Genomic DNA, 14,709 nt, shown 5'->3' on the forward strand with positions numbered 1-14,709 from the left:
AGAAAAAGAAAATACAAACACAAGCACGAAAGAATCAGAGTTAGACATGTATCTCAAAGAGTCGGTCATACTACGGCAGGATTCAGAGTTTGATGTTTTGGAATGGTGGAAATTGCGAGTTAGTGAAGGAAAATATCTTACACTATCGACGATGGCACGAGATATTTTATCAATTCCTATTTCAACAGTGGCATCGGAATCTGCGTTTAGCACAGGGAGCAGGGTCGTGAGCAAGACTAGAAGTTCCCTTGCACCAGATACGGTAGAAGCATTAATTTGTACACAAGATTGGTTGCGTCCAAGTCTAGGAGGTGTTCTTGATGAAGAAGATGAGGAGAATGTGAATGAAGCCGCAACACATGAAACAACAGCAATATGATGGATGTTTGGGATGGATGTTATGATCTTCTTAGTTTATTTGAATTTGCAAATGTTGTAATGGGTACTCTTTTGACTTTTATTTTTATTTATCTGTTATGTTGAAGGATATTATGCAAGCTGCGCAATGCATTTCTACATCTGTCTGTGACTTTTATTTTTATTTATCTGTTATGTTGATGGATGTTATGCAAGTTGCGCAATGCATTTCTACATCTGTTTACTGACTTTTATTTTTATTTATCAGTTATGTTGACTTTTATTATTTTTTAATCCATAAATTGCTTTTATCTTATATCGATATTTCATCATTGTTAAAGAGCCTAAAATACTTTTCCAACACAATATGTAGATATGTCTTCAAGCGAACCATCGATTAACGTTTGGGACTATGGTTCCTTAGTCCATTCTCCAAAGTCTGGAAAGTTCAAGATTTTGTGTAATTTGTGTGGAGCCAAGTTTGTTAATAAAACTAATCGGCTTAGATTACACTTATCCTGTCGGGGTGGAGATGCAAGACCATGTCCTAAAGCCTCAAAAGAAATCCAAGTTATTTTCCAAGCAGTTCTTGATTCAAACAAAAAAGCTTCCACTCCTCAATCTAAACTTTCTGAGGCAGAGAAGGAAGCTAAACTATTAGCATTGGAAGAAGAACAATTTCAACTCGCCTTAAAGCGCAGTATGGAAGAAGCTTCTACACATCAGCGACGTCCTCCAAGACCACATGATGTCGAAGCAGGTTCAAGCTGCACGGGTAAAGAGAAAAATAGTAAGAATTCAGCTAAATTTCTCTCCAGTCTGGGTGCGTTTTACAGGACGTTGGGAACTACGTATAAATCTTCTCACAAACATAGTTTGAAAAATCTAATTCAAACTATACAAGAGGAGGGCGATAAAAAGCTATCTCCACCTTCTGAAGAGGGAGAGGTGAATGAGTACGTATACGAAGATTTATGTAGCAGCTCGGGCTCAGATGAATCTCCTTGACAGTAGTTAGTAGTGTATGACTGTATTCAGTTTGTATGAAATGTTTTATTTTATGCTTTGTCAAATGCATGTAAATATAGTAAAATTATAATATATCCTCTCTTTTATGAACTTGTAAATTATAATGGGACGCGGATTACCTACCAAAGCCCTTCCCATAAACTTGCCATAAGGTTCGAAACTGGCCCGAACTCGAAGGTTCGAAACTGGCCCGAACTCGGCCCGAACTCGCCCGATTGCTGCCGGGCCGGGTTCGGGCTGGTGATGTTGGCCCGGTGACCAGGCCCGGCCGGGTTCGGGCCTGGTGCGGCTGTTGAACGGGCCTGGACGGGCTGAGGCCAGTTCGACTCGGCCCGACCCGTGTACACCCCTAGCTATAGTTATTTTGTTAAATATCTTTGATGTCATAACAGAAATTGAATGCCTTCTGTTTTAACGCTTCTGTCCACGTTTAAACTCACATCCATAGGCTTTTAGTTTAAATTTTCAATATTAAACCCTGCGAGGACCTTGAAAACTATTCTCGATTCTGTAAGATAATGCTTAAAAGTTATCGAAAAGCTGTGATTGTTAGCAGATCTATAATGGGCACAAATCGGGATCCGATAGATTGAGATTTCAAGTGTTGGGGAAGGGGGATCTTTTATTCTTGATAGATAATGAAGATTTTATTAAGAGAGCAAAAAACTACGAAGGGGACATTGAGAAGGCGACCTGAACACTACCCAAGAAAATCAAAATTACAATCCCTCAGCTTAGAAACACAAGAGGCCCATTCGATGATCAATGTTCTGAGCCTGTGGGATGTGTGGGGAAGGGGGATCCTTGCCATAATTTGATTGTCTGCGCTTCTCATTGGTGTATTCCACCTTTCTGACAGATCCAAATATCAATGTTTTTTTTTTTTTTCTTTTCAATGTGGAATTATTAATAAGAAAATAGAAGCAAAACAAAAAAAAAAAAAAAAAAAAAAAACACAGTGAAGGGGAACAAAATGAAACAGAAACTATAGAAAAACAAACGAGAAAAGAAACAAAAAAGAAAAGGAAAAAAATCAAGAAAAAGAGTACAACAAGCCCAGACCCATGTCTGGGGCAAACCAACACCATCCAGAGAGCCAAGGATCCCAATCTCTTAAAAAGAAGAGTTCCCTATTGAAAACCCCAGCCGAGGAAACACTCTTGTTCTGGAAGCAGTGATAGTTCCTCTCATTCCACGCTGCCCAGAAAACTGCAAGGAGAAAAATTCTCCATCTTTTCTTCCCAATCAGCCCTCCAGAGTCAGCATGCCAGATGCAGAAGAGGCTATCAATGGACTCTGGCATTACCCATGCTATGCGAGCACGTTGAAAGACTTTATGCTAGATATTGAAGAGAAAACGCAATGGAGAAAGAGGTGATTAATCGTCTCGGCATCTCTTAGATAGAGAAGGCAAACGTTTCGGAGACACATCCCTCTTTTCCTCAGGTTATCAATTGTTAAAACCTGCCAACCAAGCAAAAGCTGCCACCTTAGGAGGAGCTCCATATGACCATGCTGCTCCCGTGTGGCAAAAAGAAGATGAGTGCCAGGAAGAGATGGAACCGTAGAATGACCGCATCGAGAAAGGACCCGAGGAAGCCAAAGACCAGACTCTTTAGCTTCTGGAGACAGGAAAAGACCCTGCAGACGAAGGAGAAGAGTTGTGAGATCTTGAATTTCTGAGTTGGTCAGATTCCTCCTAAACGGAGGAGTCCAAACACCCTCTCCTTCCCCAGAAGAGCACTCTGCCACTGTGATGTCCAACGAGGGATATACAAAGGCAAGAGCCAGAAAGTCCTGGGCAAGAGTGGAATGACCACACCGGGATTCGGACCAAAATCTGATCCTAGACCCATGACCCATCTCCAAGGGAAATTTTCAGATTAACAAACACTTGAGAGGCCACTCTTGTGATGCCTTTTTGTAGGTTGGAAGCCTTGTACAAGGAGGGCTTAGTCCAGCCGAGGGGAACCATCCTATATTTAGCCGAAAATCCCTCCATAGACTTTCCTCCTCAAGACCAAATCTCCGGGCCCATTTGCCTAAGAGGGCAACTCTAAATCGTTGATACCAGCCCCCCCTGCTGCGATCGAGGAGCAAACTTCCTTCCAATTCATCAGAGGGAATTTCCGGGAGGAAGCACCACCTTGCCACAAAACATTCCTGCGAAGTCAATGTGAGGTACCAGTGGTTGAAACATTGAAATGGTAGAGCCATGTTGGATTCAGTTGTAGTTGAGGACATAGCATGTACTTGTTAGCTCCAGCGGGCAACGAAAATGCAAGGAATCATTGTTATGAAAGGGCGGCATCCATGGCACATATGCATGCTTTTTAAACTGGTGTATGTTACCACATCAAAACCATTATTTATTACAAACTAAAAGAGTTGAGGTGGACTTAAAAACACTTCCTGCATTTAGCTTACCCTGATAGGGCCTGGGACGAGTCTGATTGCTGATACAAGATTAGTAAAGCTGATCCCAAATAGCAGGGACAAAGCTATGTTGATGAGGCACCCTTGGAAGTATTGTATTTCATGTACTATGCATGTTTAAGTCTTAAACATGTATGAGATGCCATGCATATGGAATTGAGGGGTTATGGTGAAAATTTGAGTGAATCAATGTAATCAACCAAAAAAGAAGGGAACCAAAGAATTCGAAAATGGACTAAACCTACCGTAACAGATTTCGGTACTCATTGTAGGACTAGTTGAGCATGAAAAACGTAGTTGTAGCATACTGGAGTGCAAACTGCACTTGTAAATGTATCAGGTCAGTGTTGTCCACATGCTTCAACACTAACAAATTTGTGGTTTTTGGCACATTAACATTCTATTCTGAAGCGATTTTATGCTCGCTCTTTTTTTTTTTGAGAGAGATGACAAATATTTATTAGAAGGCTCACAAGAAGCGAGCAAAGAATGTGGTATTCCAAAGTGATTTCATGCTTTTGTTAGAATGCAAAAATATACCCCTTTAATCATCTTGTGGTGTTTGTCATGCCGGACTCATATGCCGCATGACATTGTGATGCGCGATTGTCACTCTAAGGATTCGTCTATTGTAGGGCCCACCCAATCAGTGGTTTGGAGTACAAAACCAAGGGCCCATTCATGCCAACTGAGGCCCTGAGGATAACATGCATATCCTCAGGTTGAGGATCATATAATTCCTCCCCTTGTAATTTGAACTGAAAAGAAGTGGCAGAAAAAGCTTGGGAAGCAATTGTCAGGCCTTGAAAGGTCCCGAGCTCGAACATTAAACTGTGTTGGACTTACCAGCCAAATAAAATGCCAGTAGGGAGGAGGAGAAGCCTTACAATGTCTTAATCCTATTACAAATAATAACGTATATGCACAAAGTTGCACCAACTATTAGGGCCAACCTGACGAGTCACGCTATGATTTTTGGGAGATCGGTAGAACGGAGATTAAGACAGGAAACAAGGATATCATAAAATCAATTCAGCTTCATGATAGGGAGATCAACAAATGTAGTTGTTTTCTACTTAGTTGATGAAAACTTATAGAGATGAGATGGAATCTAGATATGGTTTTTATTGGTGTGGAGATATCATGTGCCCTGCAGTACCTGGGGAAGTTATGTGGTGGATGAGAATGGGGACATATAGGCATTGTTAAAGACATCTACAAGGGTGTCATTACAAAGTGGGAATAGTCAGTGGTGAGACTGATTTCAGTGGATCTTTGATTCAGGGAAACAGCCCCTTAGGCTCATCCGGGTCCACTGTAGACCCACTTAAGCTCATCTAGGGACACTATAGGGCTCAACAAGATATAGGCCCATGGTCCATCGTAGAGCCTAACATGTGCTGATTTTTGGGCTGACTATTTACAGATTTAAGGGCCTAAATCAATTATTGTAATTTACTATTTTTGGGAGATATGGGTGCCTGATTTAAAGATGTGATTTATGTGATTGAAGATATGAAGGGGATGTGATCGATATGATTGAAGATATGGGGCTGATTTAGAGATATAATTAATTTATATGTTAGCTTTTTATTATTAGGCTTTTACCATATTAAGGAAAATTGGATTGGTTTGAAATAAATTGTGATTGATTTGAAATCAATCTCTTAATTAGGGGATTTTAGTTAAAGATTCATTTAGGATCTATAATAATGGATGGTGGCCTATGAGTTAGTCATTCAAATGTTTTTTCAAGTGCGAGTTTTGTTAAAATTTTAGTAAAAAAAGAATGTTGATATCAATAAAGTTCTCTCTCTCTTTCTCTCTCTCTCTCTCTCTCTCTCTCTCTCTCTCTCTCTCTCCACATATAGCGAAAAGGTTCTACGCGGTTGAGCTCAAGGGAACTTCCCATGAGGTCGAGCTGTGTGGGCCCCACCATGATGTATGTTGAACATCAACACCGTGCATTTGATGGGTTCCCTTTAAATTATGGGATATCCCAAAAATCAGCCGTATACGGAACTCCCGTGGGCCATACCATCTAAAATCATGTGAAGCATGCCCAAAACATATAAAAGCACTTGGTGGGGCCCACCTGAAATTTGGATGTGTCTAAACCTTGGTCTGTGAACCACATCTTGGTGGGTCCAAAAAATGATTATGAATGTTTTAATGGAGGGTAACCACTCTCAACTTTTGTATGTGGTGTGGCCCACAAAAGTCATGGATTGACTTGATTTTTAAGCCCTAGGCCCACTATGGAATTGTGAATCTGACTGATGGGGTAGATGTTCGATATACATCATGGTGGGGCCCAAACAGCTCGATCTCATGGGGAGTTCCCATGAGCTCGACCGCATAGAACCTTTTCCCATATATATATATTGCAATCTGGGTATTGATATCTCATCGACTCAATAACCGGGTTGCACCAATCTTCATTAAGGGTCAGTGATTAAGCCCATCTCTCTTTTTAGTTATTATAGGCTGAGGTCCCTTGATACGTATATTGTGTGCTGATGACATGGTTTTGGTAGACGAGACTAGGGATGGCAATTGCTAAAATTGGAGGGGTTTGAAGGAAAGCTTGAGAATCCAGGGGCCGAAAATTAGTAAAACCAAGATAGTCTTTTCAATGCAGTTTTTTGGTGATAAGAATTTTATTGTGATAGGAATGGAATGATTTGGAAGGAGCGTAGCAACTGGATGTCCAACAATTGAATGGAGACGTCATCTTGGTACTTTCAGACTGCAAAGGATAAAGTTGCATAATGGGCTTTGGGATCTAACATTTGTTGGCTGTAGTAAAGAGGAGATTGTAACTCTCTTTTGCTTGGTTTCTGATAAAACTACTGCTGCCATTTCAAAGAAAAGAAAAAGAAGTGGTTGAGAGGTACTATCCAAAGTGAAATGGATGATCCATATTGATTATACCCTTATAGAGGCCTGGTTATTGATTTGTCAATCATGTGAAATTCATCTTTGATGGCCCATCTATATCAAGAATCACTTTGACCAGGTGATACACTAACCATCTCATTGATGGTTAGCAGAATGGATGGTCTGTTTCAATTATATTAGAAAAGGTCTGGTCGTTTACTGCCCCTCATGTGTGACCCACCTTTTTTAATTGCTTATTCCTCTCAAAAACCACGTTGATCAAATGATCATAATCACATGGCCAATCACTAGAGAATGGATGGTTCATATTTATTATATTAGAAAAGGTTTAGATCAATGATGGGAGCATTCATCATGCCAGGCCTGTATTTTGGTTTGTCATCCCATGGAAAAATCACTCCGGGAGGATGATTCTAGCCATGTGGTCTATGGACTTGGACCTTCCATCACATGCGACTGACCTTTGATGGCCGGTTAGTCTGAAAAATTACGTTATTGGATTTTTTTTTTTTAATTTTTTTTTTTGAGAAGTTAAAAAATTACGTTATTGCATGATCCCAATGATTCTACAAATGCTTTGGAAATTGGTCGAGGTAACAGTTTCATGTTTACTCGTAAATCCAGTGTTAAAAGCTAGCATATCTATTTATGTGGGAAACGCGTAAGAGATCTGGACCTTTCATTTGTTGGGTAAGCGTGGGTGGAATAACCTAAAATCACACCAGTTGAGTAATCTTAGCCACTTATGGATTGTGTTTGGGGGATTACGATGTCGATAGAGAAGACTTGCAACCAGCGGTCAATATGGACTTAGAATTGCCTGCAACCGGAATCCCCTGTAGTCCTGACATGACTCGGTAACAAAAGGGCCTCATGCACGTCAGATGTGGGGCTGCACTAAAAAGTAGAGATTCCATCCGTCGGCAGCTAGGTTCATTTGAGCAGTGTCTTTTTAACATATGGCCCATCTACGGTTGGTCTTTGTGGGGAGGGAGTGAGATTTGAGTCCTGACATCTATCAAATCTTTCTAATCCGTGTAATGTGCAACAGGAGAAGTGGGAGGTGCATCTTCACACTACTTGATATACGTGTGAGGGACTGGCCTATTTACCAGAGGGGACCGATGATACATTCCCTGTCATGAAATCCAGATTGTACCAGTTATCAGGTGGACCATGCATGTATGTTAAATATGGGCTATATATGATTTCTTTGCACTCTTTATCTATTTTGCTCATGCGGGTGTGGTCCACGTGATTAGTAGGATTGGCCGGATTTAGGGTCAGGGATGTTCCTAGTTGGCTCACATGTGCCATGTTAGCACATGACCACCTTTCTGTGCTTGTTAGGGATGTGATCAAAGTTGTTACACGACGTGGGATAATCTAATCAATTTTGTTATTTGAATTGTATTGTGAGTGAATCTGATTTATATCGCATCACAATGATGTAAACCTCAGCTAACAACAAACCCATATCAAATTATAAGCAATGGTGTGAAAGCAAGATAAGTGAAGATAGAACAACATAATAACACAAGATAACCAAACTAAAAACAAACAATCTCAAACACAATAATAGTTGATGTGAAAAAATTATTGCACGAAAAAATAAACTACGACACAAAATGACAAAGATTGATTATAATCAAAACCTTAACGGGTCGTTTGGCACCTTGGATTGGAGGGGATTGGAGGGGATTAGAGGGGGTTTCAAATCCCCTTGGTCGTTTGGCAGCATAAAGCAACTGGGGATTGCCAATCCAGGGGGTTCCCAATCCCCTCTTTGAGGGGGTTTGTAATCCAAGGTGAGAGCTTGGATTACACCTAAAATCATTTCAATAGTTACAGGTATAAATGTATGTCACTGTACACTATCATTCTACTAGGCACATGGCCCACTAACGATGATCAGCACCGTCCAAACATTGTTTATATAGATCAGCACCGTCCAAATATTGTCCAGCACCGTCCAAACATTGTCCATACTAATCAACGATTAAAAATCATTGGTTAGTCACTCAGACATGATGTTGTGCTTGCGGTCCATCTGAGACTTGGAATTTCATCAATTTTAGGCAAAGCAAATATTTTAGCGGGCTTATCACAACCATAGTGTCAAAAATTATATATCTCACTAATTGGGGATATTAAAGTTGATTTAGTAATTAAATTCAAACCCCTGTAAATATACCATGTATAGGTATTTTTGAATTAAAGTTGATTCACACTCCAGGGTGCCAAACACACCGAGAGGATTGCCAATCCAGGGGGTTTCCAATCCTGGGGGTTGCGAATCCAGGGGGTTCCAAATCCACGCTCCCAAACAGGCCCTAAGAGTCATTTGGCACCATGGATTTGAAAGGATTTCAAATCCCCGGATTGTTTGGCACCATAAAGTAACTGGGGGTTTCAAATCCTCTCAAAAGGAGAGAGGGTTTGAATCTATGGTGAAAGCTTGAATTACATCTAAAATCCTTCAAAAGAGTTGCATATGTAACATGTGTGTCACTAGACTATTAATCTACTGGACACATGACCCCACTAATGATATCCCAAAATAATTAGATTATCAATTGCTCACTATAATTACTTTAATACGATGATCAACACCGTCCAAACATTGTCCATGTAAATCAACGGTTAGCATTCGTTGGTTAGTAACTTGGACATGATCTTGTGCTTGTGGGCCATCCGAAACTTGGAATTTCATCATTTTCAGGCAAAGTATATGTTTCAGCAGGATTATTATTACAACCATCGTGTCAAACATTACATACATTTACTAATTAGAGATATTAAAGTTGATTTAGTAATTAAATTCAAACCGCCCAAAATATACTATACAAAGCTATTTTTGGATTAAAGTTTATTCTGAATCCATAGTAGCAAACACAACAAGAGGATTTCAAATCCACACTCCCAAATAAGCCCTTAAGAGTTGTATAGACTTACCTTATTTGATTACAGATGTACTTGATATTTTCTTGATATTTTCTTGTGATGCGCATTTCTAGGAAATCCATAGATCCCTTGTGAAATCATTCTAAAGCTCTTTACAAGTATAGAAAACTCTCTCCATTTTCCAATCATTGCCCTTTGAGAGAAAACACTGGTGTTAGATGAATCCTAAATGAAAAATCGGACTTAAATATCCTGTTTCATGCAAAATTGTGAAGCTTGACAGTCACACCATGGTCGACCATCGACCTTTATCATCACAGTGAGTCACGGCTCACCGTGAAATTTTACACTGAACATCACGATGAGTCACGGTCAACCGTGATCCGCGAATCCCATACCCTGCAAAATGCAAGGCATTTGCATGACAAATTGAGAAAGGTATATGAATCAAACAAAAATTGAAAAGATTCTATAATTTAATAATAAGAGTAACCACCGATCGATCATTGGAACTAGATATGTAAATTCGACAACTTATTCACCGACGTGATAAAAAAAATAAAATGAAGCATCTGATAGGACAACCACTATCTGAAATAAAATAGAAAGGATTATAAAAATTCAAACTCTAGACATAAAGATTACTCCATTTTATAATACCTTTGGCAACCACCGGGAAAGGATACACAAATCAGATGAACATAACCCATCTTATAAAAGCATATAAAAATTGGATGGTTATGATCAAGCGAAGGAAAAAGAGGTCCATTCCTCATCTTGAAAAATCTAGTTGGTAGGCTCCACCAGGGGAAGATTATGCTAACCAGATGGCTTGTAAAAAGGGATGGATGTAACAAGATGGCTAATTTTCCAAGGATCAGAATCATCCTATCCATGAGATTTTATTTATTTATTTATTTATTTTTTCATCTTGACCTGCCAATATTGGTTGGAAATCAATAGACGATCCAGATGAATGATTGGACATGTTGGATGTTCCCAATAAATAAAGGGTCCGACCAGGCGGACTTCTACTCTTCACATGCTGTATAGGAGTAGAGAGTAGAGACAGTGAAAGAAGCTCAGGCCCACCAGCGAGGACAGGAGTTTCTTCCATCACTTTCTACACCGGTAGATGCCTGCACGTGAATGATAATCCAAACCGCTCATTCAAACCATGAATGGCTTTGAAATGAATAAGAATTACAGTCATCGGACAACCCAACTACTGGTTTTTGTAGGACATCATTTCATGGTTAAGAACTTAAAGAGTCATCCTATCATAGTTAAGTTCTGATCCTACAACTCAACCATCAAGCCTCATGACGAAAGGATCAGACGGTTTAGATCGTAGTACACATGGGAAGATCATGTCCTATACACACACACACACACGTGTGTGTGTATGGAAAAGGTTCTATGTTGTCGAGCTCATGGGAACTTCCCATGAGGTCGAGCTGTGTGGGCCCCAACGTGATGTATGTCGAACATCAACACCGTGCATTTGATGGGTCCCCTTTAAATTATAGGATATCCCAAAAATTAGCTGTATACAGAACTCAGGTGGGCCATACCATCTAAAATCATGTGAACACATGCCTAAAACATATAAAAGCACTTGGTGGGGCCACCTGAAATTTTGATGCACCTGAAATTAGTCTGACCCCTAATCCAAGTGGGACACACATAATGTATGGGCTGGATTTGTGAACCATGTCTTGGTAGGCCCAACAAATGATTATGAATGTTTTAATGGAGGGTGACCCCCTCAACTTTTGTATGTGGTGTGGCCCACAAAAGTCACGGATTGGCTTGATTTTTAAGCCCTAGGCTCGCCATGGAATGGTGCATCTGACTGATGGGGTAGATGTTCGACAATCATCACAGTGGGGCTCACACAACTCAACCTCATGGGAAGTTCCCAAGAGGTCGAGTTGTGTGGCCTCCACCATGATGCGTGTTAAACATCAACACTGTGAATTTGATGGGTCCCCTTAAATTATGGGATATCCCAAAAATCAACTGTATAGGGAACTTAGGTGGGCCATACCATCTAAAATCATATGAAGACATGCCTAAAACATATAAAAGCACTTGGTGGGGCCCACATGAAATTTGGATGCATCTGAAACTTGGTCTGACCCCTCATCCAAGTGGGACACACATAATGGATGGGATGGATTTGTGAATCACATCTCGGTGGGTTCAAAAAATGATTATGAATGTTTTAATGGAGGATTACCCCTCTCAACTTTTGTATGTGGTGTGGCCCACACAAGTCACGGATTGACTTGATTTTTAAGCCCTAGTCCCACCATAGAATAGTGCATCTGACTGATGGGGTAGATGTACGTGATTGATTAATCGCCTATGGAAGCTAGTTCAAAATGAAGAGTTTAGTAGTCTAATGCTGACTAGCTGCTACTTTGGTACAGTATATTATGTAAATTCAACTTTAATGTTTCCTTTGAACGAATATCAGATGTTTTTCTTACCTTTTATGTACGTATGGATTTAACTTTCTTTTTAGCAAAGCCACTAATGATATTTTCTGCACCGTGCATCTGTACATTTGTACTATGTGAGTCAGGCCTGAGAAGGTTTGAGGGCTCAACTCTACCAAAGCCATGATATTTTAGGGTACTGAATGCTTGAACCTGAGGTCTATTATTGCTGCTCCTATGGTGTCGGTGCCACCGGAAGCTTACAGTGGTGTGGGGTCCATGTGATTTATGCTGGCTATTCAAATAGTACATCACATGTGTCTTCTTTCATAACCATCCTCAATTCCAAAACTCAAAATAGTTAGATCCAACGCTCAGGTGGGCCACAACAGGAGCCCACCGGAACTGCTAAGCAGCCTGATTTTTGTCCTGTCACCATTCATTCAACCCAAATGAAGGGTCGGAACGGCTTAGATTCATATAACCAACAAGGTCGGTTCTCCACGTAAATCAAGGGTGAGCCTTCCCTCTTAAACACACCACTCTGTGTGATGGTCCACCTGATTCAGGAATCACCCTTATTTTTAGGATTTGGCGTTACAGCCTTACAGGCTCTGACGCATCTTATGTAACTACATCCACGCCGTCCATCCGTATTGAAAGCTCATTTAAGGGCATGATCCAAAAAGTCAAGCCGATCCAAATCTCAAGTGGACCTATTACAGGAACAGTGGTAATTTACCATTAAAACCTTGTCATGGGCCATAAAAGTTTTGGATCAAGTTGATATTTGTGTGGTCTGTTGGATGGCTAATAAACATTTCGTTGGCATCCATGAAGTTTTTTAATGGTGGGGATTCAATCACTATTGTTTAATGTGGTATGGTCCACATTATATAACTGTGAGCCCCACTGTCAGGTTACCACCACCCACGTCGGTGGATCCGATTTCTCACCTAATCCGCTTAAGGCGGTTTCTGTTCTACCAATGAATTGCTAAAGATTCCACGGCTAGGATCTGCTAATCTTGGGAACTTTTGGGTGCGCGGCCCATCCAAGTGATTTCATCATAGTAACGTCTTGGATTGCTAGACCATGGGGCCCACTTATTCAGATTGAAAGTGGGAACGTACCGTACAATGTCTTCGCCCGAGTATTACCTAATCAAGTGGGAGGATGGGGCAGGTCACATGGAGAATCTCTCCGCCCAAGGATATGCATACTGTCCTCATGTTTACTGTTTATATGAGCCGGCGAGTGGATCAACCATCCAAATGGTTGGTCTACTGTAATCCACAAGATAGGAATATCCTGGCCACTCATTTTTGGCCATTACTGGTTGAATGTGGACAGTATTGCATCTCTTGCCAGCCATCTGTTTGAAGGCTACAAATTGGAAATTTATAGCATGGTCCGTGGGTGGTGGGACTGACAGACTCATGTGGAATCTGGATCAGGAAATGTGGGCCCACTGGATAGATTATGCAATTACACAGTAGGTTAGGGCTTTGGGTTTGTACAGGTGGGGCCCATGGTTCAGGGTACATAACCTTCGTACCATGGAAGTCACGGTAGATGGCCCATGCACCCAAAAAATCTATCTGTTTTTTTTTTTGGGGGCTAGCTTGTCAGTACACACCCATGTCAGTACACACACTCCATGTTAGCCACCCCGACTTAGGATTGATACCAAGAGCTCGAATGTTGAAACGAGGTATCTCCACTCAGTATGCCAGTTGAGTTATGGATACGGGTGTTACGCTAAAAATCTCAAGATCCTATATGTGGAATATTTGAGTTTTTTTCGGTGAATGAGAGTGATATTTTTATTATTATTTATTTTTACACACGCACACACGCGCCGTAGTAGGATTTCACCACCTATGATACTCCAACCCTAGTTGTTCAGTTTTCATGAAGATCAAAGAGAGGCCCCAATATCAACGGTTTAGATTACTGAACCATATGCACACTCGTACAAGCTCGAAGCCCGGCGCCACTGTGCCATCTCTATCCCCAGACATCTCTTTTGTCAGTTGTACACGGAGGCAGAGAAAAACTTTTGATACGCTGGCAGCTGTCTTGGATGATACTCAGCCACTCAGAAGCATTACATACGTGGAATAAAATTAAGTTAAATTAAACTGTTCGAATTATTGATCCATGTCTACATATCTCATCAACCAAAAATTACTCTTATTTGATTATTTAATACCCAATAGATGCACATATTTCAACAAACAAGTGTCCACCAATCAAAGGTCGAGATCATTCAACAAATATGATTTTAAGATTAGTGACCCTGTGTTCCACAATTTCGTAGGTTTAATTTGAGTTAATGTAAGTCTATAAAACAAGCACAATTACAAACTGCCGGTGTATCATGCATTTACCATCTACTTTGTCTGGGACGTTGTTATTTGGGCTCCACAAGGGTGTATGTGTTTTATCCCCTCCATCCAACCATTCATCCATATCATTTTCAGTAACAATCCAAAAAGCTATGCAGATAAAAAACTCAAATGAATCACGACACATAAAACAGTGGTGATTGGACACCATCATTGAAAACTTTTCAGTAGCCACAAAAGTTTTGAATCAAGTTGATATTTTTTATTTCCTTCAACACAGTTATTTG

This window comes from Magnolia sinica, chromosome 4, assembly GCF_029962835.1.
Source record: "Magnolia sinica isolate HGM2019 chromosome 4, MsV1, whole genome shotgun sequence".
In the NCBI taxonomy this organism is placed as follows: Eukaryota; Viridiplantae; Streptophyta; class Magnoliopsida; order Magnoliales; family Magnoliaceae; genus Magnolia; species Magnolia sinica.